At 43.2% G+C, this 14753-nt stretch overlaps 2 protein-coding genes across 42 annotated transcripts in view; one reads left to right on the top strand and one right to left on the bottom strand.

Annotated features, from left to right (window-relative positions):
- Positions 1–14753, bottom strand: part of LOC147348186 (uncharacterized) — a 732824-nt gene that overhangs the window by 53475 nt on the left and 664596 nt on the right. For 4 of the 40 annotated variants that reach the window (XR_015151119.1, XR_015151107.1, XR_015151148.1 and 1 more), the window contains one exon: positions 12064–14050. The exons of the other annotated variants lie outside the window; for them this stretch is intronic. The gene's annotated coding sequence lies outside the window, so the exon portion shown is untranslated. Of the gene's footprint in view, positions 1–12063; positions 14051–14753 lie in introns of those variants that run through there. 40 annotated transcript variants of the gene reach the window in all.
- GRM7 (glutamate metabotropic receptor 7) overlaps positions 1–14753 on the top strand; it is a 939830-nt gene that overhangs the window by 912749 nt on the left and 12328 nt on the right. The window lies entirely within an intron of this gene.

Here is a 14753-nt window from a genome sequence, read left to right as displayed (position 1 = left end):
AAGATGGCAACACCCTGGTCAGCTGTCCTACCCATGTCATCCTTGGACATCAAGCACATTTTTCTGAAAGGAGTGACTCAGGAAAAATCCAGTAGGAGGAGAACACCTGAAAGCACCTGCCAGGTACAAACCATGATCTCAGATGGCTATGTTATTATACCATCACTCTTTCCGACTAATATTCGTCCCCAAAGGACTGCTGCAAGCATCCTGCCTCACCATCACTATCTGAATAAAGCTCGGTCTGAAGCCCACCTGCCTCAAAGTGACCTGAAGCTCTTCCTAAAAGTTCAGACCCATAGATACACCCAAATTCAAATTACCCAGTCTAGTTGGGGATGCAGATGGTCAACTTATTGCTAATAGATATGAAACTACAACTATGAGAATACTTTGCTAACAAGAAGTACAGGGAACTAGGAAGATCAAGGAGTACTAACTACACAGATCAACAGCAGCTTTTTTTTCTCATTTAAATTATTTATTTTAATTGGAGGCTAATTACAATATTGTGGTGGTTTTTGCCATGTGTGTATTATGTGTGTTAGTTGCTCAGTCATGTCCAACTCTTTGTGACCCATGGACTGTAGCCCACCAGGCTTCTCTGTCCATGGAATTCTCCAGGCAAGAATACTGGAGTGGATTTCCATTCCCTTCTCCAGAGGAATTTCACAATCCAGGATCAAACCCTGGTCTCCTGTGTCACAGGCAGATTCTTTACCATTTGAGCTACAGGGAAGTCTGTGGGTTTTGCCATACATTGACATGAATCAGCCACAGGTGTACATGTGTCCCCTGCTCCCGAACCCCCTCCCACCTCCCTCCCCATCCCATGCCTCTGAGTTGTCCCAGTGCACCAGCTTTGAGCACCATGTTTCATGCACGGAACTTCAACTGCTGATCTATTTCATATATGGTAATATACATGTTTCAATGCTATATTCACAAATCATCCCACCCTCGCCTTCTCCCACAGAGTCCAAAAGTCTGTTCTTTATATCTGTGTCTCTTCTGCTGTCTCGCATTTAGGGTCATCATTACCTTCTTTCTAAATTCCATATATATGCATTAATATACTATAGTGGTGTTTTTCTTTCTGACTTACTTCACTCTGTATAATAGGCTCCAGTTTCATCCACCTCATTAGAACTGATTCAAATGCATTCTTTTACATAACTGAGTAATATTCCATTATGTATATGTACCACAACTTTCTTACAGTAGCTTTTTAAGGCTTGGTCAAGGGATGTGTGAACTTCCCAGGTGGCTCAGTGGTGAAGTATCCACCTGCCAATGCAAGAGATGCAGGAGATATGGGTCAAGAAGATCCCCTGGAGGAGGAAGTGGCAACCCACTCCAGTATTCTTGCCTGGGAAATCCTATGGACAAAGGAGCCTCGTGGGCTACAGTCCATGGGGTCACAGAAGAGTCAGCCTACTGAGCACACATGTGCACATGAAGGATGTGTAGGCATTGGTAACACAAAGTGAGGGGAAAGGCCTCCAGGCAAAGAGAAGAACATGTGCAAAGGCCCTGTGGTAGAAGCATGGCAAATACAAAAGACTGAACCAAGGTCGGTGTGACTAGAAGGAAAAGATCAAGGGCAAATGTAGTTCTTGATAAAGATCCCTGAATAATTGTCAAGTCACACAGAAATGTGTAGAACAAATTAGAAACATCAGTCTTCAGTCTAAAATTGCTGCAGAATCCTTGAAAAGTTTTAAGCAAAGGAAGTGAGAATACAAAGAACAGATAATGCAGTTTATCTTTTTAATATAAATCACTTCAGTAACTGTGTGAAGTAATAGGTACATGTAGACATCTAGAATTTGGTTTGGAGATATTTCATTGGTTGAGGTGATGATGTTAGCTTTGATTACAGAGGTGGTGATGGAGATTAAAGTAATGGGAGATAATGCTTCAGAGGTGAAAGCAACAAGATTTGAAGATTAGTTGTCTTTCAACTCCACTTCTTCACCTGTAAGAAATTCCACTGACTTGCACTCCAGTGCTAACTTACACGCTGACTGCTGTGGCCCTGGACATGCGTCCACAAAGTGGGTTGGTGCCATATTTACAGAATGCAGTGCCCGGATTCAGTTGGTTGGATTTGTTATCACTTAACTGTGCTTTGAAGTGGAGGGTAATCTCCCCAGTTCATAAGGCCAATTGTTTCAAGAACTTTATGAAAATATCGTTATGTTTGCCTCTCTATATTATATGCATGACTCTATGTATTACTTTATATTTGTGAAGAGTTTAGGTCAGTTACAATGTTTAGGGGGAGCAGTCCTCAAAACTGCCCCTGCTCTTACACAAAATGCAATCCTGGAGTATCCCCAAACCACCCTGAGACTTGTTAATTTGCTAGAAAGCCTTGCTGAAAGCTGCTAGACTCACAGTTATGGTTTATTATGTGAAAAGGACACAGGTTAAAATCAGGCAAGAGAAGAAGTGCATAGCACAGAGTCCAGGAGACAAGCCACACAGGGACCTTTCACTGTCCTTTCCCTGCTGGAGTCAAGAGGCATGAATGTACCACAATCACAACAAAAGATGTTCACTCCAACCTCAGAGTTTCAGTTAGGGCTCCCTTCTATCTGAATGACTGTGACTGACTGTAGGGTTGAACTCAGTCTCCAGGTCAACTAATATGACCCAAAGTTCCCTAAATCACATTGTTACTATCTGGATAGCCTGAGGCATCCAGGCAAATAAAGGTTTCATCCCAGGATCCAATAACAAAAGGTCAGACCTCTTTTTCTGGAAAGGTTTAATTATTTATCATATGTGAATAACATCAAAAGCTAATGATTTATGCCACTAGCAGTAGAAAAGTAGCTCAAGTTAATATTGCATTGAAATGAGAGGATAAACTTGTGGAAACATGCTCTTTTTCTTATAAAAAGTAGACTACACAAACCAAGGTTAGATCCCACGTTACCCAGAATTAGTTTCGTTATCTGTTAGAAAGCTTCCCTTAAGAATTTCTCTGTTTTTCTTTACTGACCTCAAAATCCTACTTCCTGTGGCCGACTAGGGAAAGTGCAGTTTTTTAAATCGCTGAAAAGGGAAGTCCATTTTAGCATTTTTATCTTATTTCTCCAAATTCTGAGTTTCTTGATTTAGTCATTTCTTGCTTATTGTATCGGTTAATGGGCCAGATTCTAAGGTCTTTCCTTCAGTGGCTGAGGAAAAACCACAGGGAAACAGAGAGACAGGATGGTTTTCTGTTTAGAACGACTTCTCGTTCTAAAGAAGTAACATCCAACAGTTTCCACAGTAAGTTGGCACAGTCACTGATACTCGATCTCATTTTTTTAATTGACATCATCAATTTCAAAGAAGGATGAAAATGTTATTTACAAGATACCAGCAGATGGTGGAACCATTATGGTCACCACAAGTTTCCAGAACTATTTAGGCCAGATGCCTCCAGAGCATGCCTTGTAACTACTCTGACACTTGCTATCTCTGAACATGGAATGTGAAGTTCACAAATCAGGGTAAATTGGAAGTGCTCAAACAGGAGATGGTAAAAGTAAACATCAACATCTTAGCAATCAGTGAACTAAAATGGAGAGAAATGGGCAAATTTAATTCAAATGACCATTGTATCTACTACTGTGGGCAAGAATCCCTTAGAAGAAATGGAGTAGCCCTCCATAGTTAACAAGAGAGTCCGAAATGCAGTACTTGGGTGCAGTCTCAAAAATGACAGAATGATCTTGGTTCATTTCCAAGGCATCCATTCAACATCACCGTAATCCAAGTCTATGCCCCAACCAATAATGCTGAAGAAGCTGAAGTTGAACTGATCTATGAAGAACTGGTCATAGCAAACTGGTCACAGACAGCAAGCAAACTGGTCATAGAAAACACCCTTGTCCAACTACACAAGAGAGGACTGGACATCCCCAGATGGTCAATACCAAAATCAGATTGGTTATATTCTTTGCAGGGGAAGATGGAGAAGCTCTATACAGTTGGCAAAAATAAGACCTAGAGTTGACTTTGGCTCAGATCATGAGCTGCTTATTGAAAAACTCAGGCTTAAATTGAAGTAAGTAGGGAAAACCACTAGGCCATTTACGTATGACCTTACGATTATACAGTGAATGTGACAAAAGGATTCAAGGGATTAGATCTAGTAGACAGGGTGCCTGAAGAACTATGGATGGAGGTTCGTAACATTGTACAGGATGTGGTGACCTAAACCATCCCCAAGAAAAAGAAATGCAAGAAGGCAAAACTGTTGTCTGAGGAGGCTTATAAATAGCTGAGGAAAGAAGAGAAGGTAAAATCAAGGGAGAAAGGGAACAATACATACAACTAAATGCAGAGTTCTGGAGAATAACTAATAGAGATAAGAAGGCCTTCTTAAGTGAAGAATGCAAAGAAGCAGAGGAAACAATAGAATGGGAAGGGCCAGAGAACTCCAAGGAAATTGGAGAGGTTAAGGGAACACTGCATGTAAGGATGGGTACAATAAAGGACAGAAACAGTAAAGACCTAACTAAGAAGCAGAAGAGATTAAAAAGAGGTGGCAAGAATACACAGAGCAACTATACAAAAAAGATCTTAATGACCCGGAGAGCCACGATGGTGTGGTCAAGTGGGAAGTCAAGTGAGCCTTAGGGAGCATCACTATGAACAAAGCTAGTGGAGGGGATGGACTACCAAGTGAGCTATTTCAAATTCTAAAAGACGATGCTGTGAAAGTGCTATGCTCCATATGGCAGCAAATTGGGAAAACTCAGCAGCGGCCACAGGACTGGAAAAGGTCAGTTGCACTCCAATCCCAAAGAAGGGCAATGCCAAAGAATGTTCAGACTACTGTGCAGTTGCACTCGTTTCACATGCTAATAAGGTAATGCTCAAAATTCCTGAAGCTGGTCTTCAGCAGTATGGGAACAGAGAACTTCCAGATGCACAAGCTAGATCTAGAAAAGGCAAAGGAACCAGAGATTAAACTACCAACATTTGTTGGGTCATAGAGAAAGCAAGGGAATTCCAGAAAAAAACATCTACTTCTGCTTTGTTGACTACACTAAAGCCTTTGACAGTGTTGATCACAACAAACTCTGGAAAATTCTAAAGAGCTGGGAATACCAGACCACCTTACCTATCTCCTGAGAAACCTATATATGCAGGTCATGAAACAACAGTTAGAACCCGACAGGGAACAATGGACTGGTTCCAAATTGGGAAAGGAGTATGTCAAGGATGTATATTGTCACTCTGCTTATTTAACTTCTATGAAGAATACATCATGCGAAATGCCAGGCCGGAGGAATCACAAGCTGGAATCAAGACTGCCAAGAGAAATATCAACAACCTCAGATATGGAGAATTATACCACTCTAATGGCAGAAAGTTGAATATAAACTAAAGAGCCTCTTGATTAGAGTGAAAGAGGAGAATGAAAAAGCTGGCTTAAAACTCAGTATTCAAAAAACTAAGATTATGGCATCCATCCCATCAATTCATGGCAAATAGATGGGGAAAAAGTGGAAACAGTGACAGACTTTATTTTCTTGGGCTCCAAAATCACTGCAGACGGTGACTGCTGCCACGAGATTAAAAGACACTTGTTCCTTGAAGGAAAGGAGTCCACCTAGAGGGTTAACTGGGATGAAGACTTTGAGGTCAGTAGTAATGGTTGGAAAACATTCATCTGCGTGACATCTGATGTCCTATGGTTGGACAATATTCCCCAGCTTATTCAGCAACCTCCAGTGGACCTAAGAAGGGTACCTGGGACCAGGTGTGCCTAGCAGGGTACATCCGGTTGAGCTTTCTTTCTCAAGGAAAACATTACATATAATTATATTGTCTATTATTTATGTATTTTATGAGATATAAAACATCTAATTTTAACATTGCAAATCATGTTTTAAACATGGCCTTGGGTCATCAGGAAGTAGCCCAGAGAGTAAGGCGGCAGCGGGTGGAGGTTGCTGCATGGGCCCCTCTCCTCTGTATCAACCAGAGCAGCTTCTCCATCTTCTGATATACATATATGTGTGTGTGTGTGTGTGTGTGTGTACATATTTGTTGTCATTGTTTGTTTTTGGCTTCCCAGGTAGGATTCATTTGAGTTAGGATTCTAAACAAGTGTGAAAGCTTGTGATTTCAATAAGCAGCTCAGTGTTTCTCACACTCCCTGCATTGGTTTAGAGACACTTATTTGAGGGGTTCTGGGATTCCCAGGTGGCACCAGTGGAACTTGCCTGTCAATGTAGGAGACATAGAGATGCAGGTTCGATCCCTGGGTAGGAAGATCCCCTAGAGAAGAGCATGGGAACCACTCCACCATTCTTGCCTGGAGAACTCCATGGACAGAGGAGCTTGGTGGGCTACAGTCCATGGGGTCACAAAGAGTCGGACATGACTGAAGTGACTGAGCAGGCACTCACCCTATAATTTCTGAACCCCTTTTCCTCATAAGAGGGAGCTGGTGTCCACAGAGGGTGGTAAATAGGTCAGTGCAGATGGACCACTGGACTATTCTGGGTTCTAGTCTCACTCTCCGTCTTTCAGCCTTGGCATGCACATTAGCTACTCCCTTCTGCCTGCCCCAAGCTCCTTTTTTCTCTGTCACCTGTCGTTGTTCTAAGAATCCAGACAGACCCTGGGATGGGACCTCTGGATTCTAAATGCTGACCAGCTGCACTGAAGTATAAGAATCATATTATTGCATTCATTTCTAACTTAGGCATACATTTTTCAAAGAGGTTCAGTGTATCTCCTTATGAAGTACATTTAAATAACCATAATTAACCTCATTATCTGGGCAAAACAATGCCTAATGGCACAGATCTGAGCTATTTTCATTAAAAAAAAAAAATACTCTCAGACTTGAGAACTTCCCAGGATGCATTTTGCTGCAGTGAAAGGTTTTGCACCCAGTACAACCCTGTCACTCACAAACACAGCAATCGCTGGAGATTACTCGTCATTTGCATTAAAGGTAATTTCAGGGTGCTGCGTTTCACCTTGTCACTCATGTTCCTGGGTCCTTGCCAGAGGGCACCACAAGGAATAATTCAGGACGCCAGCCAGAGCCCCAGACCCAAAGGATAAACCTGGATATTCCAGAGCAGACAACATCTCCCTAAATGACAGGGTGGAATCTGGGGTGTTGGTCCTACAAGACAAAAAAAGCTTAGTAGAAGATGCTGGGCTCTTTCTTTCCCCTGACTCAGGCTTCTGCTCCACTGAGTAGGATATGTTTGTCCAGCCTCATCAGCTTGGGATGGCAAAATGCTTGTAAGATATCAGCCTGTCTCATCTCTCCCAACTCCCCGTGTGAATGAAGTCAGAAGGCAGCACAAAGCATCTTAGAACCTGAGCCCTGCAGAAAACTTGGACTCATCCTGAATGCTGTACTAAACCAAGGAGACTTGGGGATGAGATGATGGCACAGCTTCTCTTTAAACATACGAAGCAAAGAATAGAGAATTGTGGCAGCCATTTCGGTACCTCAATCTTAAGACCGAAATCAGACCTGGGTCCCATGTCTGATCTACCAACTTTTATGAATTGCACAGTCTGGTGTGAAAGGCAAGTTCTCCTTTTAATTACATGTGCCATCAAGGTCAAGCCTGATAAACAGAACTTGGCAGGGCTGTACATTTCCAGAAATGTCTGGTCGGTGGGCCAACAACAGCAGCATCACCTCAGGCTTGCTAGAAACGCATACACTGAGGCTGTATCCCACGTTAACTAGGTTGGAATCTGCAGTCTAACAAGATCTCCACGTGGTTCACAGGCACAATACAATATGAAAAGGGCTCTCTGACACCAGTCTGCTTGCCCAGTCCGCCTCATGCTCGTGAACATGTGTGTGTGTATTTGTTTGTTTATCTACCCTGCAGCCTGGCTGCATCAACCGAGGGCCGCCAACACATCCTTCCCTCTGTGCAGAAACTCCCCTGGTGAAGAGCTGCTTGGATCCTGAAAGGCTATAACTGAGTCCATTCATTCCCAAGTCCGGAAAGACACCACCACCAGGGTCAACACTGTCCAGCAGAGATAACGGTGCTGCCTGGCTTAGCTCCCACCGATGAGACATGCAGGTGGAAAAATACTACATCAGTCTTGGTTCCAAGCCAAGAGCAGATGAACAGCTACCCAGCTGGTGGCTTCTGTTTCTGGCCAAAGCACCGGCTGAAAACAAGCTTCTCCTTGCCAAAATCATGGGCATTCCAGGCTCTCACAGGACCACAAACATGCCTCTCCATTTCAGAGAGAAATGATCCATTCCTCTCACCTTCTGCTGCTGTGGGTTTTGAAGAGACTATCGCTGAACGTCCCAACCAGGAATTTTGTCACCCTCACTGACAATATTTCAAGCCGAGTGTGATCCGGACATTCAAGGGTCAAAATGTTTCACATCTAATCTGTAGAGACTGGACAATTGTCCATGGATTAAGCTGATACTCTCACTTGTAGAAGTTGATGTAAACAGCCCTAAGAAACAAGAGCACCTACAAATTAAAGACAGTATGATTCCCAATGTGATAATCCCTTGCTCCACTTCAGTGGAAAAAGAACTTTTTTCAGCCCAAACTGGATTATGGTAAAATAGATAGATATCACATACCACGCCTCCCCCACAGCAGTATTCTGAGTTTCCTAAGGACTGGAGCAGTAGAACATGGACTTTCAAATTTTACACCCCAACAGCCAGCAGGCTGACTAGAATGCACAGGATCCATCAGAGTGGCTTTCAGCGCTTCCTGTGATTTTTATCCATTTCTTCTGTAGTCAGTCCTGCCCTTTCCATTCTATATTTTTCTCACTAATTTATACAATGGTTTTGAGAAAAAAAAAAAGTTTTCAAATTTAAAACATGCTTACAAGAAGACTATTTCTTTTTTTTTTTTTTTTTAAGTTCCTTGTAAACTAAAGGAAACTGTGTTTAGAGGAGGGGCAGTGGGGCGGAGGCGGGTTAGACAGTAAGTCTTTACCTCAGGGAATCAGAAAGACATTGCATACCCTTCTCCTTTGAAATCTTTTGGGGAATGTCTATGCAATTCTGAAGATACATACATTGCTTCAACTGTAAGCGTTACTTGGGACCCAACTGCTCTGTGCGGCGGTAAATACTTTCTTAGGTGGAAGAGTCTTAAGGAGACTTAAGGAGAGCCATTATGTAATTTGTAAAAGTAGTGAAGTGGCTATATCCATGGAATGATTACAGCACACAAAATACGGTTGATAGCCATTTCTAAGGAAGCATCTTAATGTTCTAAGAGCCTGATACACCACACAGTCAGTGTTGGTGTTCCTGGTACTCAGAGGTGGCGCTGCGTGCTATTCAGCTTAAGGGACTATGACAAGAAAAGACTGTTTTTGCTATAGGGATAAGGACTTAGTTGACCATGAATAAATAAGAATGATTAAAGATTACTGACTGACAATAAGATCTTTTAGAGTAAGGAAAATATATTTGTTACCTCTGAATGAAAAAGGAGTGATGGCTAGTGAAAAAGATGGAGGCCACGTGAGGATCATCTAGACTCCCTGAGAGGTCGCTAAGGGAAGTAAGTGTTTAGAGCTCACCAGAACAGCAGGGCAATGGCTTGTTGATGCAGCTGGGTCTTCATCACCAACTCTTATGTTCGAACTGAGGTCAAGACACAAGGGAGATTCCTTTTATCAAAGATGGTGGTTAGGAAAACAGATCAGTGAGGTGTGTCTTATAAGAACTGGCTCCGCTGCACTCCCTGGGCAGCAGCCCCTGGTCTGGTTTCTCTGGGCCCCATGGAGGAAGAGTAAGACAAGCCACAGAGCAGGGAAGATGAACCTGGGTTCCTGCCTCTGGGCTTGTGGGAAGAGAAAAATCGAAACCGCCACCCTCCCAGCGAACAATCTTGAAATAGCCTCTGGAAGCTCTACCCCCTGGGTGGTGGGTCTGTGCAAGGCCCAGAAATGGTACCAGTCTTCCTGGGGAGGTTGGTAGCATTGAGAGCAAACGGAGAGGCACAGAGGGCTACTTACAGAGGTCAAAGCCAACAGCATGGTGCTCAACAAATGCTCCCTGTTAAATCTGAACAAACATTCGCATTGCTCTAACAACACACAACCCTCAGAGCATCTGTAGGGAGGACGCTCCAGAGACGCACTTCGGCTGCCCAAGCAGAACAACCCATACCACTCTGCGCTTTAACTTGCCAAGTGAAACACCACACATGCCAAAGGTTGGGGACACAAGTGAAAAACAGTCCATAACCGAAAGCTACATATAGTCCCTTAGTAAGCAAACCTGAACTTCAGAATCGCTTATGGCTCCAAAATGAGTTTACAAAGGAATTCATTACACAGTTCCTACTAAATGAGCAGCCTGTCTCTTATGATTGAGTAATTTATTTCTATACTATGTTTCCAGCTGAAATGAAGGAGATGGAAATCTACTTGCCTGTTAATCAGGAACTGATAAAATACTAATAGCGAATGCTTTTTCAATGATTCCTAAGTGCCAGTGTTATGTGATCCTTAGAACCCCTCAATGAATAGTTTCTGTTGGTATTCCTAGTGAGCAGTTAAGTAAACCAAAGCACAGAGGGGTGAACTGAACTGCCCGACATCACACAGGAAGTGGCAGAGCAAGGATTCAGACTCCCAGTCCCATCCCAGAGTCTCAGTTATTACCTCGTCCCTCCTAAACATGCCGAGAAAGAAGAGAGCACACGAGAGATTACAAATTCAGCTCTCTTTTAATTTTTTAATTACAATCTTCTCTATTTTTTCATCATCTCTCACCATATTGTGTGTGTGTGTGTGTATGTGCATGCACATACCTGGAGCTCCCAGGTGGCGCTGGTGGTAAAGAACTTGCCTGCCAATGCAGGAGATGTAAGAGACACAGGTTTGATCCCTGGGTGGGGAAGATCCCCTGGAGGAGGCAATGGCAGCCCACTCCAGAGTTCTTGCCTGGAGAATCCCATGGACAGAGGAGCCTGGTGGGCTGCAGTCCATGGGGTTGCAGAGAGTCGGACACGACTGACTGAGCGAGCATGCACATATGTGCCCTTTCCATTTTGCTCATCTCTACCTCCTCCTACAAACAAACTGCAGGACTTCAGGGGACCGCCCTGGGCCAGGCTCTCCTCCTCAGTGTTATTCCTCCCACCAAATTCTTCACCAGTATCTCCCCTTGACCCACTTGTCGCTGACCTTCCACTGAAACAACCCTGTGTGCTAGAGCACAAGCAGAACCTCAAGGTTTAGTTCAAAAGTCTGGAGCTTTGACCAGTGGAGAGCTTTCCAACATGCTGTGGGGGACGTCTTCCTAATTCAGAGATGTGAGGAATGGAGACACACACCTCCCCACTCCCCACCCCGCCCATTCTCATCCCACTGATGGCCCACAAGCTGTCTCCTCTTTATGGTCCATTCTAAAATGCCTGCTCCTCTGGCCAACAATTCCCCACAATCATTCCATAACCACCCAAGGGCTAGGATGCACTGATTGCCCTCATTTCCATTTCTTCTGCCTACAGAGAAAATAATGCTTTTCAGAATATGAACGGGGGCCTGGAAATTGACCATTATCCACTCCCATTTCCCACAAAAGTGATACTAATATTTAGGACTTCATATGTCAACATCTCAAGGCCCAGGGTGTGCATTAAGAAGAGGAGAACATCTGTAAGCTTTTATGGAAAAGGGAATACAGGGGGCATGGGTAGAGCCGAGTTTGCTCATGCAGTGCTGCCGAGGACACTGAGATGCAATGAAATAAACAGCCCCCGTCCAAGCTGAATACATAATATAGTTAATTTGGATACCCTAATCCCATGGGTTGAATGATTTCATTTTTTATGGTCAGTTCTGTTGCAGAAATGGATATTTGGACTGTATTTACAGGACATCAAAACAGCCAGTTTAAAAGTAAGTAGATTCCTTCAAACTGATTCCAGCAACACTCTGATTAAGTAGTGGGCAAGGGAAGGGATGCGCAAGGCTTATTGAATTTTCTGGTTTGATGGGGTTACCTGGTAACCTCTCTTTGTTTCATCCCTTACCGTTGAAATTCTTATTTTCAAAAACATATCACTTCACTCTGTTTATTTGGTGAAGCATGTTGAGCATGATTTAATCTTTTTCTGCTCAGATGGGAGTTCTGAAAGGGCTTTGGGTTCATTTTTCAGACTGCTGGTGCTAACTGTAGAAAGACTGAAAGTGTAGAAATTCAGAACATTGGTTATCTTCCTGGAATTTTCTTAATTTCTTGAAAATGGATCGTTCTTTTCTATCACTCTTCTCAAAATGCTGATTGAAGACTGTTTTCTTCTTCCCTATCTAAAAATGTATGAACTAGAAGTGGGCCAATGTGAGTTTTCATTTTGAAATCATCAGAAAAATGTATAGAAAATACTTCCAAAATGTTGATCTTAAAAATATAATTGAAATAAGACTAATGTCTTTCCTAGTAATAAATGCAAAGCACAGCCTTCTTGCTGACTGCAGATTTGGAAAGATCAGATTGATTGGAAAATTTACAGCCAGTGATAGAATGTATAGCAACTGCTGGTATATTTATTGTCCCCCTACCCCGCCCCGGGAGAGACCAAAAACAGTCAGCCGTTCAGCCAAAGGTTTTTCCTATCATAGAGTTTCAGTCCATGACCTTTCTGAACTGGTCTTCAGAGAGGCAACAGGTAGATTATCCAAATGCAGAAATTATAACAAGCTAGAAACCTGAATTCAAATACAAGGGCCTGAGACAAATCAAACACCTGTCCTATTGAAAACTGATATGTCCTTGCTTCTGGACATCTGCTGGCAACCTGTAGCTCACCAGATACAATGGCTCATTACCACCAGCAAGGGAGAAGCCTCGGTGCTGGACAGAAATGAGATTCCATTTCCAGGCATGAGCTTTTTCAGAAGCAGGGAGAAAGGATAAGGGTATTTAGAATGGCAAATTCTGCCCACCAGAATCCTACTCTCCACTTTTCAAAACCTGCTACATTTTCTCAGTTCTCTTTTATGGGGCAGCTATAGAGATGCTAGAGCCGGCCAGCTGGAGGGGCCTGACCTGTCACCGAACCCCGATCATTCATTTTCTCCACTCTCCAGCTTTTCCATTTCTTAGAATTTTCTAGAAGTAGGTGAGCAAGAACAAAGCCCATCACAAGAGGAGGTTCACAGTGGTTCAGACATGGACTCTGGAGTCAGATGGCCTGGCTTAGCTAGCTCTATGGTTGTGGAGTCCTACTTTACCTCTCTTCTCCCATCTGAAAAATGGGAAGAAAGAAAGCACCTTCTCAGACCACTCATGTGATGAGCTGGGCACAGCAAGCACTCTACAAATATTAACCCTTACCACTGATTAAACAAATTATCGTTAACTAACCATTTCAAATTATCCCTTCACTCCAATGTCTAACAGCTTATGACTCTTGTTCAACTCCATCCCATACTTTCCCTCCCTGTCCACTTTTCTCACAACTGACAAAAGAGCCTTAATCCTAATAGTTAACTGGTTCTGATTGATCACTGTAAGGGAGTGACAGGTAACAAGAGAAGGCCTTAGCATAAGACAACACTAAAAAGAGTAGGAAACAGTTATCCTAAGTTTCCAGGAGACCTCAGACACGAGCACATGGCATTCATGGAAGGTAGCCAAAAAAGAAAGAAATGATTCACCTAGACACTGGGGATTTGAAAACTAAGACAGTATACCACCAGCATACCAAGACTGGAGGGGGACAAGAAAAGCCAGGAGTCACCCACATAAAAAACCCGGGGTGGAAATTTGAGCAAGGCCTATTGACCACGTCCATGGTCTGGACCTCCAGGTTGACAGGCTGGTGCTTACATCTGCTCCAGGAAACAACACCATGAGTAGAAGGTCATGGAGGACAGATTAACAGCAAGTGACGGCCTTCAGAGCAGTGGAGTCTTTGGTGACCATTTTGCTTAAGTCTGCAGCCTTGGCATGTGCCTACATAGTTTAGATTTTCTACCAAAGCAGACATTCTTCGAAGGTTATGGGGATTCCTTCTATGTCTGTGTACCATCATCGTCCTAGAACCTAGAATGAAAGATGGCTCACATTAGGAATCTGGCAAATGTTTATCGACTGATTGCTATTTTATCCCAAAGAGACAGGGAGTCATGGTGGTGCAATAGTGTGACTGTCACTATAGTTTGAGGTGACATCTCCCAGGGAACAGATGCCTGGAGAATTCCAGGCATAGGGGAGCCTGGTGGGCTGCTGTCTATGGGGTTGCACAGAGTCGGACACGACTGAAGCGACTTAGAAGCAGCAGCAGCAGAGAACAGTTAACAGGAAATACTGTCGGAAAAAAAAAAAAAAAAAGAGTTCTGTTCTCCTTAGCAATGCAGCAGCCTAGATTTTAAGAATTTCCTGTGTTGCTGTCACCAGAAGTAAAGGAATATCCTAGAAATTAAAATAGTTCTTTAGCCTAACCCTATCTCTCAGGGCCCACTGTTGTTTTCTGAAATGATGTGAAAATCTACCTGCTGTGTTCCTGTGTTTTCTTTGCAACAATACAGTCTCCTGCACAGTGTAACACAGACTCAGAAAGCTACCTCCTCAAGGGTCTAAGGGTTTGCAATGAAGACTGAGTTCAGAGTTTAAAACTCTCTAGTACATAACAGCACAGTTGGCAATTCCAAGTGTCACATCGATTTCTTGTTTAAATGACATCCTATGAAAGAAGTTTACCCTATGAAATACAGGACACCAGCTGAGTTCAGATATGACCATTTTC

Source organism: Bos grunniens, chromosome 22 (genome assembly GCF_055505025.1).
Source record: "Bos grunniens cultivar Pamir isolate PY7600 chromosome 22, Bosgru_T2T1.0, whole genome shotgun sequence".
Taxonomy (NCBI): domain Eukaryota; kingdom Metazoa; phylum Chordata; class Mammalia; order Artiodactyla; family Bovidae; genus Bos; species Bos grunniens.
This window is presented reverse-complemented; position numbering and strand designations above follow the sequence as displayed.